Source organism: Rattus norvegicus, chromosome 3 (genome assembly GCF_036323735.1).
Source record: "Rattus norvegicus strain BN/NHsdMcwi chromosome 3, GRCr8, whole genome shotgun sequence".
Taxonomy (NCBI): domain Eukaryota; kingdom Metazoa; phylum Chordata; class Mammalia; order Rodentia; family Muridae; genus Rattus; species Rattus norvegicus.
Window position 1 is genome coordinate 139048714 of NC_086021.1, and position 24501 is coordinate 139073214.

Sequence of the window (24501 nt, forward strand, 5' to 3'; positions counted from 1 at the left end):
CAGCGGTGAAGATGAATCAAATGAGGTGCCCTGTGCAAGTGATTCACAGAGGGCAGGGACTCAGAAGAAGCTCTCCATTTTCACTGTCAGAAGCCCTGGAGACAGGAGACTGAGGAGGTAGCCTTGGCTGAAATTTGGACTCAGACTGATCCACAGGGAATTCTGAAATGGAAATTATATCAAAGTTGATCTCATCTCGGAGCAAGAGAATGACTGATTTCTTTTCTTTTTTAAGATTTATTTAATGTGAGTACACTGTCTTCAGACACAACAGAAGAGGTTACAGATGGTTGTGAGCCACCATGTGATTGCTGGGAATTGAACTCAGGACCTCTGGAAGAGCAGCCAGTGCTCTTTTTTTTTTTTTCCTTTTCTTTTTTTCGGAGCTGGGGACTGAACCCAGGACCTTGTGCTTGCTAGGCAAGCGCTCTACCACTGAGCTAAATCCCCAGCCCCCAGCCAGTGCTCTTAACCATTGAGCCATCTCTCCAGCCGGAGGACTGATTGCTTATATACAGATGTTAATAGATCATTGGCCACTGACTGCAAAGAGAGTTCACAAAGTAGGAAAAACAGTTTCTGGTCAAGGATAACTCTCTATAGAAAGGAGAACAGCATCCAGACACACACGGCAGTTGGGCATGGGTAGGCACCGATAATATCTAGTATAGATTATTAGATTACCAGATATCTAAGGAAATCTGGTAGCATAGAAGAGAACAAGGAACAATAAAACAAATTATAGTAATAGAAAAGAAGCAACTTAGAAAGCATCAAGACATATTTCATGGATGATCAACCGTAACCATAAAACAGGAACAAGACACTATCTTAAGACAGAAATAAAGGCAGCGTTACAATAAACGTACATTCATGCTCAGTACCAGAAACGGGAAAGCCAATAGAAGATGTGAGGCAAAGTCAGAGACTTCATAGGAAGCAAATGCAAAACACATGGGAGGAATAGTCCGAAATCGTAGTCCTTCCAGAAGGGGAGAGAAGGTAATAATGAATGAGATAATTCAAGACAGATTTCTCAAAGTGGGAAATAAAAGTTAGCCGGTCAATAGATAAAACAGCCTCAACTAAGACATGGGAACTGTGAAATTTCAGACCCTGGCACAGAAAGATTCCACAGATTTTAATGGAGAAAATTAAGTCATATAGCAATTCTCAAGAATCAGAACAGCTCCAGACTTCTCCCCACCAGACAGCTGGCAAAAGCTGGAAACTCCTGGCGTTTCTCAGTGTACTGAGGAGTCCCGTTCAGGGTCTTGGGGGACCTTGACTCAGTTGTACCTCGATCCTTGATAATCCACCACAGGAGAGATCTTCAGGACAAGTCAGAGTAAAGCAAAGTGGGCAGATCTACTAATTAAGCAAGAAGACAAGACACATTTGAAGGGAGTCTATGTGAACATTAAGAGAGAAACACAGAAGTGCCTCAGTAGAAGCAACATTTGTGACTTTGGAACTCTGAACTAATTTTAAATCTGTTAGGGAAGGTAGTGTGCTGAACTTTCTCATTCACAGAGTTTTGTCCTTCAAGAAGAGTGTTTTCAGGTGCAGCATTTTCTCCCTGCAGCCTGAGGGAGAAGGGCTGGAAAACTAGAATACCAAGTAGACTTTGACACATGTCTAGGTCCCCAAAGGTTGCTCAAAAGGCCTCAATCGTTAGCATCTTTAGCCACCTCATTTGCAATGTTTCTCACAGAAGGCAGTACATTGCTCTCTGCAAGTGGTCTGGCCAGTCAAACATGAAAACAAAACAAAATGAGGACAGGAAGCCCTCCTAGGGTAGTGATGGCTCCGTGGTGACAATTGGTCTGGCGACAATTGATTGCTACTCTTTCATGAGGACTAGAGTCTAGATCCAAGTCTAGATCCAAGGCATCGGTTCCAAGGGACCTGACACCCCCATTTGGCCTCTGCACAGACACATGTGGTATCTCCTCCCTCTCCCCCTACACACACACACACACACACACACACACACACACACACACACAGACACACACACACACACACTTTAGAAAAACCTTTTAAAAACAATTATAGTGCAAAGGACTGAAATAATGTCAAAAAAGAAATTCTGGCTATTAGCCAGTGGGAAAGAGAAAAAGAACAAAGTTGGAACCAGGAGAATTAGGGGTAGGGGATACATTCCTCTCCCATGGCCTATTTCCTAACAAGCTATTATGCCTCTGAACTATTTTAGCAACACTGGAAGAATATTAGAGAATATCTGCAGAGTTCTAAAGGGAAATTGTTTTAATCTGGAATTCTATACCTAGTAAAACTACCAGTCAAGTATTGCATAGCATGAAGGTGATTTCAAATATGTACAAACTCCTGTTTCCTTTTCTAGAAGTAATTGAAAGTTGTACTTGCCGAAGCAAAAACAAAAAACAAACAAACAAAAACAGAGCAAGACTGAAGGCATAGGAATTGGGATATCCAGCATGGGGGAAAGTACAGGGAGTCTCCATGAGGCTCACATAGGGTCAGCCCAGGAAGACTTCAGAAACTAGTTAAATATTTGCATGGAGCCCCCAGGAAGTTTAGAGGTCTGGTGGGGTCATCCTTGTGGAGACTGGGGATGGAGGGATGGGATGTAGAACAGTCGGGGGTGGGGTGTGAACCAGGAGGGGAATAAAATCTGGAGTGTAAAAATAAATAAATAAAAAAAATTAGCAAAAAATTGCATCACCAAGAGTACTACTATATTTAGACCATTGTCATAAACATACTTTTTTTTTTCCTTTTCTTTTTTTTCGGAGCTGGGGACCGAACCCAGGGCCTTGCGCTTGCTAGGCAAGCGCTCTACCACTGAGCTAAATCCCCAACCCCATAAACATACTTTTAAAAACAGATTTATTTTTATTATTTTAAAATTATACGGATATGTCTATGTGCCCATAGATGTCAATAGAGAGCATCAGATTCCCTGGAGTTGGCGTTACAGGCGGTTAAGGATTGTGGGCTGCCATGTGAATGCTGGGAACTGAACCTGGTTCCTCTGAAAAAGGAACAAGAGCTCCTAACTTATGCCTCACCTTTCCAGCCCCATAATCAGGCGTTCTTAGAGGTACAGACCTTCAAGTACTACTTGTCTAAGAGAAAGTGATCCTCAGTGGGTGTTGGAAAGAGCTCTATATTGTACGACTGAGGCTTAGTTCCAGTTTTAACTCTGTCTTGAAATAGATGTCAGACTTGGCTGGGCCACTTGCTTTTCAGGACGGTCTCTGTAAATGTTCAGATGGGTTTAGTGACTGCACATGTCCTTAAGACTGTCCGTTCCGGGGCTGGGGATTTAGCTCAGTGGTAGAGCGCTTACCTAGGAAGCACAAGGCCCTGGGTTCGGTCCCCAGCTCCGGAAAAAAAAGAACCAAAAAAAAAAAAAAAAAGACTGTCCGTTCCTGGGTTCGGTCCCCAGCTCCAAAGGGGGAAAAAAAAAAAGTAAAAGACTGTCTGTTCCTCTTTAAAATTTACTCAATATAGTATTCAGTTCTATGAGTTTTTTTTTTTTTTTTTTTTGGTTCTTTTTTTTTGGAGCTGGGGACCGAACCCAGGGCCTTGCGCTTCCTAGGTAAGCGCTCTACCACTGAGCTAAATCCCCAGCCCCTAGTTCTATGAGTTTTGATGTGATGTTTTTGTCTATCCTGCTCCTAAACTTGTGTTTATATCCACCATATATTATTGGTTTTGCTGGCCTTGGAAAATTCTTTCTGCCCTAGTTGGTGTTTACTGCAGAGATTCATAACTGGTCACAATACTGATAGTAAGTGGTGTCACTGTGATATAGTGGCCCAATGATCAGCCCTAAATGGGAGAAAAACAATCATACACATATATTGCCCCCTCCAAGGCGCAATAAAATTGCAGAAAATAGGGGGAAGGGCACGTAAGAAGCAGAGGACGTGGTGGAAAGCAGGGAACTAAATTTTTCAGGCAAGTGTGCATGTCACCATCTTGAAGTCACAGCAGTTTAGGTGACCTGCATGAGACTTTTAGAAGACCAGCCATATTGATTCGCCTTAGTAAAAGGGGCTGAGATTATAGCTTCTCCATTCGTCCTGCTTTCTCATAGCTAACCATGGCCTCAGGGGGTGCTAGAGTATAGTGGGGTTGAAGGTTAACAGCCCTGGAGGGAAGACTTCACCAATCAGCCTTTGAGAAGCTGTCATTCATGGTGGGTGGGACTTTTCAGTATACAGCTATTTGGAGATTATCCGCAATCCTGTAAGTGAGCCCAGTAAAGTGGTTGGTTCACCAAGCTGGAGGTGGGGGCAATAATTTCTTTGGTCTTCCTTTGATGTCCTATCAGGGGTGAATGGTATTTATCTGTGTCTCCCCAGGAAGTCATGCAAAGGCCTGGTTGAGTGTTTGCTCTGAGGTACTTTCCCTCAAACCATCCATCCACACCTATATTCCATTAGCTTTCTTTCTAATGAAGTTCCTTTGAACCACTGTTTTAATTTTGAGATAGATTCACCTGAAGTTGTAAGAGATAAAACAATTCTGTATATTCTTCATCTAATTTCTCCCAGGTATGGTAACATATAACATGATATTATAGCCAGGAAACTGACACTGCTACAGTGTACACATGTTATCTAATGGTCCCCTGCGTGTGCACTTAACTCTCTGCAGCTTCTCAGTAGTGTAGGTCTATGTAATCACATCACAGTGGAGTTACAAATACGGGGTGCACATGCTGCCCTTTATCCTGACTCTTGTTTCCTTTCTTCTCAGCTCCAAGTCCTAATGTCCTGGCAGCACCTAACAGGTTTTTTTTTTTAATTGGATGGATTTTTTTATTTACATTTCAAATGTTAGCCCCTTTCCAGGTTTCCCATCTATAAACCCCCTATCCCATCCCCCATCCCCCTGCTTCTGTGAGGGTGTTCTGGTACCTAACCACCCACCCCTTCCCGCCTCCCCGTCCTAATATTCCCCTACACCAGGATTGAGCCTTCACCGGCCAAGGGCTTCTCCTCCCATTGGTGCCAAACAAGGCCATCCTCTGCTACATATGCAACTGGAGCCATGGATCTGTTACCCAACAAGCTCTTAATGAGTATAATTGTATCATTTCAAAGTGGTCCTATGAATGAAACCGCCCAGTGTGTAATCTATGACTAGCTTTATTTTCTCACTATACTTTCCTGAAGCTTTGTCTGTACTGTGGCATGAGTCAATGGTTTGTTTCTTTTTATTGCTGAGTTGTGTGCCATTGTGTGGATATTATATTTTTTCCTTAAGCGTTTATTTACCTGATGAAGGACATCTGACTTGTTTCCAATTTGAACATTATAGTCTGTGTACTATAAGAGAAACATCTCTATATAGGGTTTTTATATGTTTATAATTTCTCTTGGGTAAATGCCCAGGAGTTCAATCGATGATTGACATGAAAATTTGCATATTTAGTTTCATAAGAAATTGCCAATTGTTTTCTAGAATAGCTGTACCACTGCCCACAGGTGATGTGTGAGTGATCTGGTTTTTCCAACTTCTCATTTTGTGTTCTTAGGAAGTGTCTTAATTGGTTTTCTGTAACAACACACCGTGATCAAGGAAACGAGGGGGAGAATGCATTTAATGGAGGCTCACAATTTCAGAGGGTGAGTCCGTGAGCATCATATCGAGGAACTCGGCTGCAGACAGGCAGGCAGGACCCTGGAGCAGTAGTAGCTCAGAGCTTCTGTCTGATCCTCCAGCATGAGGCAGAGAGAAGAGAGAGCTGACTGCTGGTGTAGACACCTACATGCTCTTTCAGAGTATGATTTCTGGGAACAGTTGCTCTCATCTGAGTGTTTCCCTGTTATTCCCAAAGCCTGTTGTAGATGAGTATAGAATTCTAGGTTGAAATTCTCTTATCACTTAAAAATGTCATGCTACTTCCTTCCAGTGACTGAGCATATGATGGGGAACTTGCTGTGATCCCAGTGGTTTCTCCCATATAGATGGTGCATCATTCTCTGTGTCTGCTTTAAAAATGTTTACATTTTTAGTGTTTGGGTCCTTATCTGCGATATCTTGATGTCCATTACTTTGGATTTAGTAATCTTGGAAATTGTTTAGCTTCTTGAATATGAAGGTTTATAGGGCTTTTATTATGTGTGCCAAATTTGAGAAGTTTAGTCATTGCTAATTTGAATACTCTTTTCTTTTAAATTAAAATATAATTGTATTAATTTCCCCTTTCCTTTTCTTCTTTGTTATAATCTCATGAAAACAGCATGTCTGTCCTCTCCTCTCTCCTTCCCCTCTTATGCCCTCCCTCCTCCTCTCTCCTAAATACATAAACACATTTTCACCATGATTCTTGATTTTTTTGCTTCCCTATTGTGTGTGTGTGTGTGTGTGTGTGTGTGTGTGTGTGTGTGTGTGTGTACTTACTGTAGTGTAAATAAAGATTTCCCCAAATGCTAAAATGTTAAAGGCTTGTTTGCCAGCATGTGAAACTTTTAAGAGGTGGGCCTGATGGTGCACATCTTTGATCCTAGGTATAGCCAGGCAGAACTCTGTGAGTTCAAAACCAGTCTGGTCTACATAACAAGTTCCAGGCTAGCCAGGACTGAATAGTGAGACCCTGTATTTAAAAAAATAAAAGGTAGACATAATGGGACAAATTTATGTCCCCCTGAAAGGTATATTAGGATTTTCTGTCTCTCTCTTTCCTGGATGCCATGAAGTAAGTAGCCGCCTTCCATCACATGCCATCTCATGATACACTGTGTCATCAACCTCCCTCTAACCAATAATAATGCCAAGTGATCAGTGACTGAAGCCACCAAACTAGTAAACCAAAAAAAGCATTTTCAATATAAATTTATTATCTTTTATATTTCATCACACTAACAGAAACCCCATTAACACATGGGTATAAACCCCTATAATACAAGAGAAACTTCTAGGGGCTGGGGATTTAGCTCAGTGGTAGAGCGCTTACCTAGGAAGCTCAAGGCCCTGGGTTCGGTCCCCAGCTCCGAAAAAAAGAACCAAAAAAAAAAAAAAAAAAGAGAGAAACTTCTAAAGATCTTCAATCTCATCATGTTACCAAGTTTCACAAGGATGCCATGAAAGGTAGTATATCTACAGGTTCTAGGGATATGGATAGGATGTCTTGAGGGGTCATTATTCTATTTCCCTCAGAGAAAGGGAGAATGGTGGCATAGAGGAGGTAGAATACAAAACGGAGAAATACACAGAAGAAGAAAAATATAAAATTCATTGGTTATTCGGTGTGTGGGCATGTGGATGAAGAGACCATATGTCTGGAAGGAAGGAGACACAAGAAGTGAGATGTCTTACTTTCTGTTGCTGTGAAGAGACACCATGACCAAGGCAACTTATAAAAGAAAGAGTCTGTTGGGGGTTTGTTTATATGACCACCATGATAGGAAGCAGGGCATCAGGTAAGCAGGCCTGGCCACAGAGAAGTCGATGAGAGCTTATATCTGATCAATAAGCCTCAGGCAGAGAGGAGAGAGGCATGGGCTTTGAAACCTCAAGACCTAGCCCCAGTGACACATCTCCTTCAAAGCCATAACTCTTGATTCTTCTCAAAAAGTTCATCATCTGAGGGCTAAGTATTCAAATATATGTGCCTATAGGAGCCATTCTTAGTCAAACCATATGAGGATTGAGCCTGGGAAGAACATAGGTCCTGATATAGTGGCCCTACTTCTGAAGAAGTGACCCCAGATGGACAGAAGAAGGCACAGGTGTAGTCCATGATGCTTTTGTTTTTAGACCAGGTTTCACGTATCCTAGTTTGGCCTTGAAGCATGGCCTTGAACTTCTGATCCTCCTGTTGCATTGCTAGGATATTAGGGACATGTTGCCACCCCCTGGAAATTGAACCCAGGGCTCTGTGAATGCTAAAGAAACACTCTGTCAACTGAGCTACATTCCCAGGACCCACAGAGAAGAGTCTCAAAGGTTGCTAAGAGTGTGTTCACAAAGTAAAGCGAGAAAGGAATTCAGCCTAGACTGGAGAGTGGGCAGTACCAGCCTACAGTGTGATCTATGCAGAAACAGAGGACCAGCCAGGGCTCTGAGTCAGGAGGGAAAGAGAGAGAGAGGAAGGAGATTTGTCCTAGAAAATGTGAATCTGGTTTTACACTTGGCATCGTGTATGGTGTGTGATAGGCTGGAGAGGAATCGGTAAACAGTCCTCTTAAAGTCTCCTGTGTCTTTTAAATTTTTAATAAAATTAAATTTATTATTATTATTATTATTATTATTATTATTATTAGTGTGTGTGTGTGTGTGTGTGTGTGTGTGTGAGAGAGAGAGAGAGAGAGAGAGAGAGAGAGAGAGAGAGAGAGAGAGAGAGAGGAGAGTATAATGTATTTGGGCATTAATGTGGTGGTCAGAGGAAAACTTTTAATGTTGATTGATTCTTTTTGATTCTCCTTCCCTGTGGGTTCTGGGGACCAAACTCAGGTTGTCAGGTTTGCTTGTCAAGCTTTCCCCACTGAGTCATTTTCACTGGCTCCCTTTTGTCTTATTTATAAAAATGTTGTGTATATAAATGAGATTCATGGATTAACTTAATAAATAATAAGTTGATATTATACATTGGACAGTGTTCTTTGCACAGGGACACATTTAACCACATGTGTTTAAGTGTGCGACTACAACTGGGAATTAGACAAGAGAAAAATAGACAAAGCCATGAAGGACCCAGTTGGTGGGCGGATGCTGGAAGCAGAGGGAGTTTTCCCAGCAGGGGAACATTCAAGCTGTTCAATATTCTTCTCACTTAGAGAGAGAGACTGGCCTGGCTTCCACCCTCTAGAAAGCTTTCCCTGGAGAGAAGCTTTGAGGTAAATCTTTCTTTCCTTCCTTCCTCTTCTTCCTCCCTCCAAATCTCTCTTTGCACATAAGTTTAGTGGGGTCAAGGCTAAAGAAGGTGGGGACTGTGGCTTCTTGACTTTGCCTTCATCTTTTTCTTTCTAGCCTTTGGAGCCAAGACAAAATATCATTGATGAACAGAGACCTATGTAAGCCTGGACTCATGGATGGAGCAGGGCCGCCTCACTGGGGGTTGAGGGGAGTCCACCTTTAGTAAGACAGGGTTTGGGGACATTAGCAACCAATACACATAGCAACTGGGCCAGGGCTGTACCAGCTTGGAAGGCTTGTATGAGGCATTGACATCATTCACTATAGCAAGGATGTCAACTAGCAAATAAGCTCATATCCTGCTGGTAATTTTCCATACCTTGCTGGTTAATCACACACTGTCTTCAAATCTCAGGGCTCTGTTACACAAAGAAGCCATGTCTTGAAAACAACTATAAAAAAAAAAAATCTCATACCCAGATGCAAATTGGTATAAAACTCTGTAAAGGAGCTAAGGATACAGCTCAGTGGTAGAAAGCCTGTTTATCATGTCTGAGTTGAATTCCCAGCACCCAAAAGAAAAAGATAGAGGCTTTAGAAAGCAATGTCATAATACAGAGTGGAAGTTATACATGTCCTATTATCCAGCGATTCTACTTTCAAATATATTCCCTAGAGAAACTTGATATCCAAGAGGAGACAAGCACAGGAACGCTCACTCTTGCCATTTGTGATGGTGAACACTGGAAAAAGCTGGAGTGTTCATCCTGTTGGAATGTAGACACATTTACCAAGTAAAAGAAATCAAGGTTGATTTATCAGACACATCTGTCTCCGTTTGGCATCTATCGCTGTGATAAACACCATGAGCACAAGCAACTTGGGAAGGAAAGGATTTCAGCTTACAGCTTGTACTTCATGAAGGGAAGTCAGGGCAGGACCTTGGAAGAAGGAACTGAAACAGAGGCCATGGAAGAGTGATGCTTATTGGCTTGCCACTCCCTACAGAGTAAGTTCCAGGGCAGCCAGAGCTACACAAAGAACCCTCCTTGTCTTAAAAAAAAAAAAAAAACAAACAAAAGAACCCCACCAACCTCCAACAACAATGACAACCATGTACTTGAGCTCAGAAGTAGCACGTTGGGCACATTGTTCTCACACACACAATCCATGGTGGAGAAAGTCAGTAGGGCTGGGGAAGAATCCCCACCAATGGTGAAGCAGGATAAGAGCAAGAGGAGAAAGGAGAACCTTGAGGAGACACCAGTGTGGTAATGTCCACCTTCTAGTGCTGCTGGAGAGAGTCAGCAGATGAATGTGTATCAGGACTTAGAGCAGATCCCGGCATATGGCAGGTTCTGCGTTGCTGTTCAGGAGCACGATGAACTCCAACAGGAAGTTAGAAGATTGATCTCATGTGCTAAGCTTCCCCTTTCCCCTTAAAAGTCATAAAAAGAAATATCGGGAAGATAATGTATTTGTTTTCAGGAGATGGCGTTTGCAATAGGTAGGACCTGGGTTATCACAGAGGCAGTGGGGTGCTGGGGGAGAAGCAGACACAACATCTTAGAAACATGGAACTATGGTGGGAGAAGAACTAGAGGTGCAGCTACGTGTCAGAGCATTTGTCTGTTCCAGAGCTGGGGGGTGGCTCTGCCCAGGATGCCAAGTGCAATGGAAGAGTCTGTGAACCCCAAAAGGCAGGCGTGAGGCATCACTCACCTCTGTCTCCCAGCACCAGGGCTGCCACATAAGAAATGTTTCTAAAGGATGCGGGCAGGGAAGAAGAAAGAAACGTCGATGGGAACAAGGGTCTGAGAGAATTAGAGAACAATGAGAAATGCTCACTCTAAAAGGCAGGGAGATTGTTAAAGAGGTGTACTGATCATGGGGGGTACAGTCTCACCATAGACTGGGTGTCAGCCTTGCTATCTGGGTCAGGTATCCTAGGGCAGAAGGGACAGATTTCCTGTTTTCTATGAGTTTTGTTTAAACCCAATATCTTGGCAGTGAGGTGAATATTACTGTCCTGGTCTGTCTCTATCCCACCCCTTACTGTTTCTTTTCCTTTTATTTGAAAATGTGCAGAGGCCAAAACGGGTGACCAGGGCTCTCTCGGATTAGGAGGGATGGTGGAGGCTCTCTTTGGCCTAAGCCAAAGGCCAAGAAGAAGATTGACTCACTTCCTCATGAGTGATACGATTAGGGCAGAGGAGATGGCTCAGAGGTGAGGCACATCTTTAATTCCAGCACTGTGAAAACAGAAGCAAGCAGATTTCTGAGTTAGAGACCAGCCTGATCTACATAACTAGTTGTAAGACAGCCAAGGCTAAGACCCTATCTAAAAAACAAATAACCTAAATTTTGGCCCCATTACTCACACGAAAAGCTAGGTGTTTGGTGTGCTCATACTTCTGGGAAGAAGTTACAGGAGTTCCTGGAACTTGCCACTCTAGTCCACTGGTGAGGCCCAGGGCCCAGTGAGACACACTTTTCAGAATAACCAAGGTGGATGGGTCCTGAGGATCAGTCCTCAAGGCTGATCTTTGTCTCCATAGTCACATGCACATAAGGGAAGGCACCAGTGCACAGGTGGATTAAAAAGTATCATGAAAGGATGGACAGGAATTTCCCATGTGTCACTTTGGTATCATCGGGTTATTGGATACATGGTCCTTTAGAAAGCTCAAAGTCTGGCTTCTGACTCATAGCAGGAACAGAAACAAGGTGAGTCCGTCACTAGGGAAGGAGCTCCATAGAGGTATCTATAGCAGTCTGACTAAGTGCTGTCAGGTGGGGATGCTCTTTGGGGTTCATCTGTTACAAAAGTCAGTGTTTGTGTTCAGTCTTGGCCCCACCACTTGCTAGCTGTGTGACCTTTGGCTGGCTGCCCTCCCTAAGCCTTCGTCCCCATCCTCAGACTGGAAGTGATGGTGGAGGAGGATTTGTCTGGAAATGACCTGACTGTTCAACAGCTGTCCTGAGGAGAACAGTGCGGGGATGTGCTCACCAGCTTCCAGAGTCAACTCCTTCGACTTCCCTCAGGAATATCTTACATGGCACCCTGGTAAGCTGCAGGGCAAGTAGCTACTTCTATCACAGCATTTGTTTCTTAGGGTTGTGAAGTACAGTGGCCATCAATCACAGAATATTTACCTTCGTCCACCCTAGAGGCTCAAAGTCCAATATTCACAGTGTTGGTGATGCTGCTCTCTCCTGGCTCTGAGAGGGAACCCCTCCCAGGGCCCTTTCTGAGTTCCTCATGCCACCAGCAGTCCTCAGCACTGGTTCTGGCAGCTGTGTCACTCCAGTCTCTTCCTTGAAGCATTTGACTGGGTGACTCTCTTCCTATGGTTCTTTGTGTGTAGACACGACAGAGTTTCCCTTTGAGAAGGAAAGGGGTCATATTGGATTAGAACCCACTACAATGGCTACTCTTAATTTGATGGGATTGAAACTGTAGGATTTCTTTTGGGAACACAATTTAGGTCATGATGCTTTGCCTATGACTCAGTAATTCTACTATTAGGACTACAACAACAACAACAACAACAATAACAACAGCAACAACAACAAAATTTTTGGTCCCCGCAGAAGTATGTAACAGAATTTTTTCAGTAGCTTCAATTTTTACAGTCCCAAACTGAACACAAGTCAAAGGTTCATCGACAAGTTCATGATTTGCTGGATTTTTATTCACACACAGACTAGCACTCAGCAATAAAAAGACAATTGTTGGTATTAGCTGAAACATGAATGAGTGCACACCATAATTCTATTTGTGTGACATTCAAGAGGAGATGAACTAGGCTAATAGCCCACGAAGGCAGTAAAGGGGCAAGTGGAAGTGTTTGGGGGTGCTTTGGGGTGCTACATCTGAGGAGACATAAGGAGAGGTACTAGAAACTATAGAAGTTATCGAAGCACTAGACAATATAATGGCACTTAATGTTAGGAATGGGGTCAGGAGGTGACCTGGTGGGTAAGGGCAAACACAAGGAGCTGAGTTCAGATCCTTATATAAAAAGTCAGTCTTGGCTCGACATGCCTGTAACCCCAGTGCTGGGGTGAGGAGGACAGATCCTGAGAGCTCACTGTCCACATTGGTAAAACTGAAAGCTTGTGGTTCACTGAGCGGCCCTGTCTCAAGGTGATAAGGAGGAAAGCTGTTGAGGAAGGCACATAAGGTCCTGGTCACAAACATACACACCACTGTACTTACCCACACACACCACATACCACACACACATCAATCATATAACATAAATACACACCATATGCCACATACACATACATATATGTGTGATACACACACACTACAAAACACACACATATATACTATACATACATACCACATACACATAACATGCACACACACCATATGCCACATACATACATACACACGCATGCTACATAACACACACATATACAATATACTCACATACCACATAACACACGCATATACACACACACCATATACCAACATAATACACACACACACACACACACACACACACACACACACACACACACACACGAAAACCAACAGATTTCTACAGCTTGTTTTCCATTTGCCAATCATTGGATCTTGATGTGTAAGAAGAGGTAAGCTCTCACAAGAATTCTACTGAGTTAGAGGCTCAGCACCTAAATGGCATGGATAGTGCTAGAAACAAACTGTCCCATGAGGTCCTTAGGACACTCCTCTGCCGTGCTTTCCTCAGACAGGACTTCACACAATCAAGTGATTCTAACTCCACTCCAGTGCTCTGGGTCCTGTAGAAATCCCTGAGTGTTTTGTGTTCTCATTTCGTCATCTCTAACATGGATATGCACACTGCAAGAGTAGTGTGAAAAGCCGGCAGTGTGATGGTGCATACCGTTAATCCCAGCACTCTGGAGGCAGAGGCAAGCGGATCTCTGTGAAGTTGAGACCAGCCTGGGTCTACCGAGCTAGTTCCTAAACAGCTGGGGCTATGCAAAGAAACACTGTCTCAAAAAGAAAAAATAAATAAATAAAAAGAGTAGCGAGAAAAGCAGCAGAGGATACATTGTGTCAGTCCTGGTGATGGATGGGAGGCTGGGAGGCCTCAGAGTTGGAAGAAAGTAAATAGCAGATGGGAGATTACCGGGGTCTGTATATTCTGTTGAGATGGCCCCTGCTCTCAGCATCTCCTCAGGATCATTCTAACTGTGCAGGAGCTGTGTGCTCTGACCATTACTGCCCATTTGGGGATCTCCCTTTGTTCTGTGAACTTACATCCTCAGCCCATGTTCATACCCTTTGGGTGGAAAGGGGAGGGGAGGGCGGATCTGATGCTGAGGAAATGGCAGCATCTCATGACCTCAGCCCTATCGGGAGGTCTTATGTGTCCCTTAAGCATAATTTTGGGGTACACAGGAACAAGCTCTTGGTCCAGTTGAGCCCTAGGTCACACCCTTACTCTCCTTTCCTTCAATATTGACCAGAGTTCTTCAGAGAAGCAGGAGTAAGACAGTCAATACATTGAAACATGAGTTTTGAAAAGACGCAGATCTCTCTGTCTCTGTCAGCATCTATCTCTGTCTCTCCTCTTGCTAGAGATCAGTCTTGTGCTATTCAGGCTGTTAGCTGATAGGATAGCATCCAATGAATGTGCATTAGTAAGTTTGAGGACTTGTTTGTTTTTGTTTTTTATAAAATGCGTAACATAGACAACTTAAGAGGAGAAAGAGCTTGGCTCACAGTTTCCGACACCCAGTCTGTGGTCATTTCTCTCCCTTGCTCCTCGACAGTGGTAAGGCAGCAGATCTCACAGCACAGAGGATATGGTAGGGCAAGCGGCTATCACTTTACCACAGACAGGAGGCAAAAAAACAATGGAGAGGAAAGGTTAGGGACAAGATACAGTCAAGTTCAAAATGACCCACTTTCTCCAGCTACGTCCTACCTCCCAGTGCTCCCGCCACTTCCTAACGACGCCATAAAGATGGAATTACTCCTCAGTGATTAGATCTAACAGCTGGAGACCAAGTTTTAAACATATGAGCATTGGGTAAAGGCAAGGCACTTTACATCCAAACTATAAAGGAAGTTTTACTCAAACGCTACTGACTTAAACATTAATCTAAAAAAAAATTTTTTTTTTTCACAGAACCATCCGGAATACTGATTGATTGATTATCTCGGTACTGTGACATCACCAAGTTGACACATAAAGTTAACCTAATTAAAAGGACTACTTCATGATTCAGAAAGAGTGGGCAGATACAGTCGTTGAGACCCTCTTCTGTCAGAGCACTGTTCTTTTTTTTTTTTTTTTTTTTTTTTTTTTGGTTCTTTTTTTTCGGAGCTGGGGACCGAACCCAGGGCCTTGCGCTTCCTAGGTAAGCGCTCTACCACTGAGCTAAATCCCCAGCCCCCCAGAGCACTGTTCTTACTGCAGTGACCTAATCAGGATGTTCCAGTACCAACCCAGCATAGCTCCACCCCAGCATAGCTCCACCCCAGCATAGCTCCACCCCAGCATAGCTCCACCCAAGCATAGCTCCACCCCAGCATAGCTCCACCCCAGCATAGCTCCACCCCAGCATAGCTCCACCCCAGCATAGCTCCACCCAAGCATAGCTCCACCCCAGCATAGCTCCACCCCAGCATAGCTCCACCCCAGCATAGCTCCACCCCAGCATAGCTCCACCCCAGCATAGCTCCACCCCAGCATAGCTCCACCCCAGCATAGCTCCACCCCAGCATAGCTCCACCCCAGCATAGCTCCACCCAAGCATAGCTCCACCCCAGCATAGCTCCACCCCAGCATAGCTCCACCCAAGCATAGCTCCACCCCAGCATAGCTCCACCCCAGCATAGCTCCACCCCATCATAGCTCCACCCCAGCATAGCTCCACCCAGCATAGCTCCACCCCAGCATAGCTGCACCCCAGCATAGCTGCACCCCAGCATAGCTCCACCCCAGCATAGCTCCACCCAAGCATAGCTCCACCCCAGCATAGCTCCACCCCAGCATAGCTCCACCCCAGCATAGCTCCACCCCAGCATAGCTCCACCCAAGCATAGCTCCACCCCAGCATAGCTCCACCCCAGCATAGCTCCACCCAAGCATAGCTCCACCCCAGCATAGCTCCACCCCAGCATAGCTCCACCCCATCATAGCTCCACCCCAGCATAGCTCCACCCAGCATAGCTCCACCCCAGCATAGCTGCACCCCAGCATAGCTGCACCCCAGCATAGCTCCACCCCAGCATAGCTCCACCCCAGCATAGCTGCACCCCAGCAAGTTTTTTGCTCATTTAGCAGAAAGGGTGACTGGATCTTGTCCCGTGTAATCGGTAATGAATGGCAGTGCCTCACTTATACCTTTTTCTGACCACCATGTCTTTTCTCAGTTGCTGCCAGGGCTGTGGCTGCAGATTGTTTGAGACCATCCATGAAGGTCTCCCCTAGTGGTGGAGAGTCTTCATTCTGAACCTGGGGAACCTATGTCTCCTTCCATCCTTACCTCCCCGTTCTCCTGAGACCAAAGTGACTGACTAGCACAAGTGTACAGATTCCCGTCTGGCCTCGAAGGCAGCCTGTTCATCACTGGGTGGCAAAGATGTGCACCTTTTTGGAGGAGGGAGTTCTTGGCTGAGGGGAGAGCTCATGGTCAGGAAGGCTTTTGTGGGTCTGTCATGTCCTCTTTTGGATTCTTGCCCCTCATTCCTGCTTCATTTTCCCCACCTCCCCCACCTCCGAAAGAACAACATTTCTAGCTCTATCTGGTCCTGGAGGTGAAAGTTGAGGGCTACACTTGTCGGAAAGAGAGACTCCAGACTGATCTATGGGTCCCACCCTGTGATGGTTTAAATATGCTCGACCCAGGGAGTGGCACTATTAGGAGGTATGGCCTTGGAGTAGGTATGTCACTGTGGCTGTGGACTTTAATACCCTTGTCCTATCTGTCTGGAGGCCAGCCTTCTCCTAGCAGCCTTCAGATGAAGATGTAGAGCTCTCAGCTCCTTCTGCACCATGCCTATGTAGATGCTGCCATGCTCCCACTTTGCTGATTATAGACTGAACCTCTGAACCTGTAAGCCAGCCCCAATCAAATGCTGTCCTTATAAGAGTTGCCTCGGTCATGGTGTCTGTTCACGGCAGTAAAACCCTAAGACACGCCCCAAGGCTCATCAGAATAGGAAATTGCCACTTTCTGAAGCCAAATGAGAATAGAATGTATTGTAAGTCCTGAGCTGTCCCTGAGAGAGTGCAAGAACCAAACTGAAAGCAAGCAGGCTGCCTGCCTGGTCAACAGGCACCAGGCCTAGGCTGTGGTCTGGAGTTCCCACTGCAGCAGCGCCTGTGGGGTGCTGAGTCACAGTACTCTGGAAGACCTCAGTGGGGTTTTTCCATAACTTTGAGGTTTGGAAGTGCCCCAGTCTCTCTTGCTCTAGTTGGAGTTTCATCTTCTGCTTTCCCAGAGGCTTTTGGCCCTCTCTGAGAAACAGCTGCGCAAAGGCAAAAAAAAAAAAAAAAAAAAAAAAAGTGAAAGCCGAGGTGGAGTGAGGGGGGCCTAGCAGAGGAACTATGATGGACTGGAGAATAGCTAGCTCCTTGCTGCTCTCAAAGAGCATTCTATTTCACCTGACTGGAGAGGATAGCAAATTGTGTGGAGCACTGGTTAACAAAAATTTCTCTTTTTTTCTTTCTCTTTCTTTCTTTCTTTCTTTCTTTCTTTCTTCCTTCCTTCCTTCCTTCCTTCCTTCCTTTCTTTCTTCCTTCCTTTCTTTCTTCCTTCCTTGCTTGCTTTCTTCCTTCCTTTCCTTTCTTTTCCTTTCCTTTTCTTTTCTTTCTTCCTTGTTTTGTTTTTGTATGTTTCGTTTTGTTTTTGTGACAGAGTTTCTATGTGGCCCTGCTGTCCTGGCACTTGCTCTGTAGACCAGGCTGGCCTCAAAGTCAGAGATCCACCTGCCTCTGCCTCCTGAGTGCTGGGGTTAAAGGTAAGTGCCACCACCCAACCAATAAAGGTCTCTTTAACAGTGAGACGATGATGACAGGGTGTTGAGTTGCTGCCTTAGGAGAATTGCTCATGACTTCTCTATGGACTTAGGATGGGGTTTCAGTGTTAGAGGGCCCTGACTGAAAACCTAGTTCTGTTCTTAAGCGGTCTATAACAGTGCCTGGGTAGCTACTCCCAGCTTAGAACCCATTTCTCCATCTGGGGAAAATCATGCCCACTGTACAGGTTTGCTTTCTGGAAGTGAGCAAGAAGGAAACCAGGGGCAGAAAAAGTCTCAGCAGGACACTGAGGGAAACAACTTCACCCACATTGGTCAGGTTTGCTACTGGAGCCTCGGTGACAGACTGGGTCCATTGCAACTCACTCTCATGCTCAAGACAGATGTCACCCTCTACACCCCCACGCCCTAAGTCTGGATGGGAACTCCACCTAGCCTTACTAAGTGATCAGAGATAGTGCGTGAAACGGACTGACTATATGTCAACCAAAAGGTCTTGACAGGTATTGCACAAGAGTCCTTAGGCATGCGAGGAGGATTTCCAAGAAAGAAAGCGCTTTTTAGTCTTGTCTAGCTTAAGTGGCTGGGGAGCTGGGGATGGGGTGTTTTTCTGAGAGAGCAACCCAAAGGCTCTGTGATGGTGTGGCTACTCGAAACACTGAACAGAGAGAGCAGGTTTGCCTTACAAGTGCCTTTGGGAGACATCCATTAGCTTGGCCGGCGGTTTCCCTGCAGGTGGGAGCAGACTGGAGATAGGGATTACAGTGCAAGTCGCTTAAGTTTAAACAGATCTTAGGACCTTCAGTAGAAACACAAGGAAATGAACCATGTAAGAAAGCAGTCAGTGGGGCTGGAGAGATGGCTCAGCCGTTAAAGGCTAGGCTCACAACCAAAAATATAAGAAAGCAGCCAGTGTGCTGGCTTACTGTCTTTTGTTGTTGTTGTTGTTGTTGTTGTTGTTGTTGTTGTTGTTATTGTTGTTGTTGTTGTTGTTGCTGTTGTTTGGCTTTCAGTCCATAGTCACTTGGATACATTGCCTTGGGCCTACACAGGGGATGAACATCATGGCAGAAGCGTGTGGTAGGGGCTACAGGCTCACTTCATGGTGGCTGGGAATTAGAAAGGAGAGAGACCGTATCCCATGGTCCTCCTCCAGGGCTCAGTGACTCAAAGTTCTTATTAAGCCTCTGTGCTTAAAGGCTATGTTATGGTATCATGGAACCTTTGTGAGGAGCAAACTTTTAACACATGGGCCATTGAAGCCATTTTACATATTGTGACAATTATCAGCTGAACAGGCTACTGGGGTAGGATGTTAACTCCTGACTACAGAGGGACAGAATGAGGTCAAGAGTCTGGAGGAAGTGTATGGGCAAAGACTCATGAGTGCTGTAGTTGGAAGTCATTAAGAGCCAAGGTAGTATTTCTTTTCAAGTGGTCATGAAGGCCTCAGGGGAAGGAAGGAAGGAAGGCATTTTCCTTGGAGACTTGGGCCGTAGGCTGTCTTCTAAGCAACAAGTGGGTGGTTTAATGGTGTTCTTGAAGTCCCAGGGTTTGGCAATGTCAAGCTCATCAGTGTCATGTAGCAGGATGATTATAAAGTGATCCCCACTGGCTGCTCCCCTTTGAACTGACCCCCCTGTTCTTTTATACCTGTACCTGGCTTTTATACCTTTTTTCCAGTGAGAGGTGGGATCTGGTCTGAGCTTGCTCTGGTCGATGGGAAGTGCTGGGAGTAACCTTGAGTCCTTTTTGAGTTTAGGCCTTAGTGCCCTGCCTGCTTTTGTATGGTCTCTTAGACATTGCCATGTGAACAAGTAAGTCTGAGGGAGGGTAAGAGACCCCAGAGAGCTAGAGACAGGTTTCCTTGCTCAGGCCCTGATTAGCTCACCCAGTCACTAGTGGGTGATAAAAAAGCTCACCTCATAGAGACCACAAACACGTGCATGACCCCAGACAATAAAAGGTTGGTTAGCTGATCTAGACACATAAATTCAGGACATTTCAAGCATCTTTATTTTGAAAGGATTTGGTTTTTGTTTTTTTTTTTTTAAACTGTACTAGATAACCAATATGTTTAAACCTTCTTCCTTTACACTAAGCTGGACACTTAGTCTGGCCCAACACCGAAAGCATCTTCCAGCCTAGTCAGGGTTTCTACAAAAGACACTCTTGTGACCTCTGCCCGCTTGCATTTTGGCTTCTTCCTTATTGATGAGGCTTGCTGGGAATTCTCCCATTTCTGTCCCTTATTCTTTTTTTTTTTTTTTTTTTTCCTTTTTCTTTTTTTTCGGAGCTGGGGACCGAACCCAGGGCCTTGCGCTTCCTAGGCAAGCGCTCTACCACTGAGCTAAATCCCCAACCCCTCCTTATTCTTCTTTAAGTAGATGTCTGTCTGTCTGTTTGTCTGTACATTTACTCATATGCCCATGACCTCTAAAGTGTTCTTCCCTGTGAGCATTCACTCACTCTTCCCTGTTTTTTATTTTGTGCTTTATGTAGTGCTGGGAATGTAGCCCCGGGCCTCGCTCATGCTAGACAAGTGCTCTCTATTGAGCCACATCCGCAGCTTGTATCTCACATCTCAAGGTCAGTCTGCTCTTGTTAAGGACAGCCGGAAGCCCAGCTTGCACTTTGCTGCCTCTCCCCTCTCCTTTGAAAACAGTCCCTAATGTTCTTCCTAGGTTATGAGAATCCAGCTCTGTGCATTTTGTTAAATGGGCTAGCCCTGCCTTACTTCTCAATATAGCAAGAATGGTGACGCCCAGCCCCCACATTCACAGCTAAAATTAGTATCCCTAGCTAGGTCGGTTTTTCTGCCATTTTAGGGCCCTTGCCTACTCAATGGCCCTCCCCTGTGACTTGAGCTGGTCATGGGACCACTTCTCACTATCTGGAACCTGATGAACTGGAATGGCTTAGGACACCACCCGGATCTCTGGTCTCTTCAAGACAGCATTTACTGACAGGGTATTTGGTCTTGGTCAGACATTGACTCTGGCCTCAGTGGAGGGGAGTTTATTAATTGATTACAGGGTACCTTCTGGGATCCATCAGAAGGACTGGGCATGAGAGGAATGTGCTCGTGAGTTACCATCGGCACCGCTGTCGATGCGGCTGTGTTCTTGGCTGTCCCTTCCTTTCTGTGATGCCAAACTCTGAGCTCTGTGAAGCGTGACTGAGACAAGGCTGAGCTTGGCTCTGAGCCGAAGCCCTCATCATCCGAGAAGACAAATCGGTATGCTGGGTTCCTCCAAATGATGGGAGGGGTTTGAGGTGTTCAGAAAAAGAAAGGATGACGGTCCCTCTTTCTCCTGCCACCACAGTATTACACATTTAGAATCTATTATGAGCAGCTGTGTGGTCCAAGAAGAATCTACCCCCCACAGCTATCTTTTTCTGTTCAGTTGAAAAAATTAAAATACTTTTCCTACAGAATATATTGTGATTGTGTTTTCCCCTCCTCCAATCCCTTCCAGATCCTCCCACCTCCCTACCTACCCTTTATGTTCTTTCTTGTTCTTAAAAAAGAAAAAAAAAAACTAAAACAAGACATGCAAAAACTCCACAAAAACATAAACCACAATGAAAAAGCAAAAGACCGACAAGACAAAAAATGCCCAAAGAAAAATGAGAGAAAAAACTCTGCAGACCACTGTGTTTTGTCCCAATAGCTGTTTACATTGTGCCTTTTTAAAAGATTGTATTTTAGTCCACGTATTATAAAATATTCGCTTCTGAATGATTTGGGTTAGTGATTTTTTTTCCTTGCCCATTTATGCATTTGTGTAACGACCATCTAGACCAGCACGCATATGTCCAGCATCCCCAGAGAGTCTCTTCCACCCTCCTTGCTAGTTTTATCTGACCCTTCAGAGGAAATGATTCTTCTGATCATAGCCTTTTTTTTTTTTTTTTTAATACAGACTCTAAAACATCATGGCTGTCCTGGAACTTGCTGTGCAGATCAGGTTGGTCTGGAATTCACCTCTGCTTTCTGGGAGCTAGGATTAAAGGCATATGCCGTGACCTAGCCAGTTTTGTCTTGTTTTTGCCTGAAGTTCACATAAAGAGAATGAAACACTAGGGAGCAGGCTCCTCCATAGTCATTGCTGAAGCAGAGGCCATGGGGAGGGGTGCTGCTTGCTGACTTGCTCCTCTTGGCTTGCTTAGCCTGCTCTCTTATAGAACCCAGGGCCACGGCTCCAGGGCAGAAACACCCACAGAGACTTGTATCCTTTTACATCAATCATTAACTGAGAAAATGCCTCACAAACGTGCCCAAAGGCCATTTTCTCACATGAGGTTCCCTCTTCCCAGATGACTGTCGCTTGTGTCAAGTCAATAAATAGCTGATGTTCCACTCGGAGCCTGACCTCTGGCTAGGATGGTGCTTGCTCTTTCTTCTTCCTTGGCTGTGTTCTGACTCTCGACTTAGAGTTCAAAGTTAACTGTGTCAGGCAGGGGATGAAGCCTGTGTCAGTCATTAGGAGCTTTAAAAAGTCAACTCAGGATTGTGTCAATGTTAAGAACTGTAGAAACTAGATTAACAGCAGCCTACGTGTCTACCAAAAGAAAAGTGACTAACGTATGGTCTGTCCACATTCTATATACTGCATGGGGTGTAAAAGAAAGCTCCTGGACAAAATGATAAAGGAAAATGTGTATTGTAGAAGACACTTCTAGAGCATGAGCTCCTGTATACAAGACAATCTCCAATGTGGCTCTAACTCCATAGAAAAGGTCACTGCCTCAGAGGAAATAGAAACATAGACAAAGGGATTGGAGCCTGAGCTGTAATATTCTTACAACCTCCTCCTCCTCCTTCTCCTCCTCCTTTCTCCTTTTTTGAGACAAAGTCTCTTTACACAATGTGGCTGTCCAGGAACTTACTTTGTAGACCAGGCTGGCCTTGAACTCAGAGATCTGCCTGCCTTTGCCTCCCAAGTGTTTTAATTAAAGATGTGTGCCATCGTGCCTGGCTACATAACTTGGATCATTAAAAGTAAAAACATGAGGCTGGAGAGGTGGCTCTATGGTGAAGAGCACTGACTGCTCTTCCAGTGGTCCCAGATCCAATCCCCAGAATCCACATGGCCTTGCACAACTCTGTAACTCCAGTTCCAGGGGAGCCAATGTCCGACTTCTGTGGGCACTGTACACACACACCAGGTGCACATACCTACATGTAGGTATAACACTCTTACACATAAAATAAAATAAATCTAACAGTTTAATCTGATTTATGTATGCATATTCCGCATATGTTCTCAGAGTCATGCTGGGAGAGGCATTAATCAACTAATCAAGCAATACTGGCCACGCATATGTGTCTTAATCAGACTTTTCTGGTTTGGCCACTTACAAATGGTGTCATCATTTTCTCCGTTTTAGTCATATGACTGCACGTGATTGATGATGACTGTCATATCCTAAGTGATCACAGCTCTGTATGGACTCTCACCTTCTGTTAGTATAATTGGCATATGTCCAAGCTGTGTGATGTTGAGCAAATGACTTAACTTCTCTGACATCTGGCTGCTATCTTGGCCTAGGTCTCCTGAAGGAGAGCTTGAGAAAAAGATTTATGAAGAAGCAATTTGTTTGAGAATGTGATTGTAGGAAGCAGGACAGATGGACAGAGGACTGAACCTGAGAAGAAAGCCCATATGAGATGGGTCACCAAGCTGGTTAATGCTGTGGGTGTTCAGGGCTCCAGGCCATCATGGCCTTCCTCATGAAGCCTTCTGAAATGGTTCAGAATGTTTTTCTGGCTAGAAGCATTTACCCACTGGCTCCTATTGATCAAGAGAGGCCCACAGACTCTGAGTTCCCCATACTTATGAGATACATATGCCCCCTTGGTTATCCCACCTATTTGTATCTGAGAAATGTGTTTGCTAGGTTTTTGTCAACTTAACACAATCTAGAGTCACCAGAGAAGAAGGAACCATAGTTGAGAAAATGTCTCCATACAAAAGGCCTGTGGGCAAGCCTGTGGGACATTTTCTTGATTAGTGGTTAATATGGGAGAACCCAGCCCATTGTGAGTGGTGTCATCCCTGAGTAGTGGTCCTAGATAGTGTAAGAAAGCAGGCTGAGGGTTGGGGATTTAGCTCCTAGCAAGCACAAGGCCCTGGGTTTGGTCCCCAGCTCCGAAAAAAAAAAAGAAAAAAAAAGAAAAAAAAGAAAGCAGGCTGAGCAAAGCACAGAGAGCAAGGTAGTAAGCAGCATCCCTCCATGACCCCTGTGTTAGCTCCTGTCTCTACATTCCTGCTCTGCTTGAGCTCTTGGCCTGAAACTCCTGGATGATGACATCTATAAGATGAAATACACTCTTCTTCAAGCTGCTTTTGGTCATGGTGTTTAATCACAGCAATAGAAACTTAACTAAGACAGCAAGTGCCCGGCCAGACTGAAGCCTGCCCAGAAAAACTCACCTCAGCTCTAGGCGGAGGGTCAGTTGTGACCTAGGGGTTTTTATGTCCAAAGAGTGCATGCCGAGTTCGTGTTGTCTTTCCCCATGAAGAGGGAAGCCTCCACCTCCAAGGCACGCTGCCTGGACTGGGGTGAGTTCTGTACCTGGATGGTAAGGGTGAGGCTCTCCAGCCCAGGAGCTAAACAACAGCAACCATCACTGCCGCCGCCAC

General features: G+C 44.8%; 1 long non-coding RNA gene across 2 annotated transcripts in view; it reads left to right on the plus strand.

The window, feature by feature from the left end:
- LOC102550049 (uncharacterized) overlaps nt 1-15591 on the plus strand; it is a 36052-nt gene extending 20461 nt beyond the window's left edge. The window contains exons 6-7 of one of the 2 annotated variants that reach the window (XR_005502466.2): nt 11780-11926; nt 14994-15591. This is a non-coding gene — a long non-coding RNA (uncharacterized LOC102550049). Of the gene's footprint in view, nt 1-5536; nt 6327-11779; nt 11927-14993 lie in introns of those variants that run through there. The other variant, XR_005502468.2, reaches the window with a different exon arrangement.
- Nucleotides 15592-24501: the final 8910 nt, after the last annotated feature.